The sequence below is a fragment of the Cyprinodon variegatus genome, unplaced genomic scaffold (genome assembly GCF_000732505.1).
Source record: "Cyprinodon variegatus isolate N-32 unplaced genomic scaffold, C_variegatus-1.0 Scaffold363, whole genome shotgun sequence".
Taxonomy (NCBI): Eukaryota; Metazoa; Chordata; class Actinopteri; order Cyprinodontiformes; family Cyprinodontidae; genus Cyprinodon; species Cyprinodon variegatus.
Genome location: NW_015150816.1, coordinates 342,993 through 344,855, shown reverse-complemented (window position 1 = coordinate 344,855; position 1,863 = coordinate 342,993).

The window sequence follows — 1,863 nt, the reverse complement described above, 5'->3', positions numbered from 1 at the left end:
TTTAAGGTCTGAGATCAAGCTTCTTGACACCGGGCAGCACATTTCTCTATACAGTTCCTTGATAGTCTGGAGATGTCATTGGGCCTTGCAGAGATTCAAACACCCTGTGCCAGGTGAAGCAAAGCTGGCCAAGGACATAACGTAGCCTCCTCCATGTTTCACAGCAGGGACACTTTTCCTTTTGTGAACATAGAGCTGATCTTTGGCCAAACGTAATATTTTTATCCCATCTGTCCAAAAGGCATTCTTCCAGAAGCGTTGTGGTTGTCAACATGTAGTTTGGTAAATTCCAGTCTGGCTTGTTTATGACTTGTTTTCTACAGTGTTTTCCTACTTGGTCGTGTCAATTGAAGGCATCTTTGGCTCAAACAACGTTGGATGGTGCGATCTGACACCGATGCTTGAAACTCACCTTTAATCTCCTTAGAATTTTTTCTAAGCTCTTTTGTTACAGTCTTATTATTAGTCTTTTTGATTTGGTATCAGGTTTCCTCCTACAGCTACGCCCATGAAGGTTGCCTACTGTCCCATAGATCTTAAACTTCGGAATATCTGACACTGCAGTCACAGGAACATCAAGCTACCTGGCCGCTTGTCTATAATTTTCATTACAACAACTCTTCCTTTCTCCTTCTCTGGTCCATGTTGAGTGTGATACACACCATGTCACCGAACATTACATTGATATATAGGCACACTGATCTATTGAAAGATAGTAGACACCTCTGATGCTGATTAATGGGCACACCTTGATTTAACACTTATCTTTGGTCACCATAATTTCAATACTTTCTAGCGAGACAAATTTTTGTCCAGGTCTTTTTCTCAAATTTGCTTTTCTTAGATCTGTCTTTCGATGCATGGATAAAAAAAGCTATTTCTCACATTTATTGTATTGTTTTCATAGAATTTTATATATTACCGTATTTTCCAGACTATATAGCGCACCTCATTATAAGCCGGGGCCACAACATTTTTTGAAAAACGGGAAGCGTACATATGTAAGCCACGATAGGCCATAAGCAGCTGATATCTACTGAAGTGTCTCCCACCATACCTGTAGGGGGAGCTCTGCATATATTTGAGAAATTTGTTCTCCATCGTGCCTGCTGTTAGCACATTCTTCTGCTAAATGAAATTTAGCCCCTTTTTCTTAATTTTTTATTTTTTTATTTTGAATCCCCCCTCTGGTGGTTAGGAAAAATCTGTTCACAAGTCGTTTGGTTAAAAGCGTGGGAAAAAGTAGCGGCTTATAGTCCTGAAAATACGGCATCACATATGACAATTTCATGTTATTTCTGTGACCATTGCAGATTTTTCTTTCAATAAGCAGTGGATAGTAACAATTTTGTCCATTTGTTTATTTGGACCAATTGACTTGTGAAATATTGTTAAATATGACATATTATTACCTCTTAATCAAATCAAAACACTGCTAAATGACCTTTTGCTGTTAGATATGGTTTCTTGGATTTATAAAACTACATTTACTTACAGGCACTAAGAACAATATAGAAAATTACTTTAAATCATTGATTACTAAAGCAGGTATAAAATGGGAGTTCTGATAAATGAATGGTCGGTTACAAACAGTCCACATATAATTACGTTTATGTATATAAATATACATAAAGGTTAAAGTGTTGAAAAGAGAAAACCCCTTAAAGAAAGAGTCACAGTGTCTTTTTGCAACTGAGTCTGTATTTCAGTCTAAACGTTTTCTGCATATGAAACACAAGAAAAAAACAAACATTAATACTAAAACTTTAAACAAAAACCCGAAATCTTAAGAAAACAGTTAAAGGAGAAGTCCGGTCAGATTCAGAATACAAACGTCTGAAAGTACTTTAAATATGAAATTAG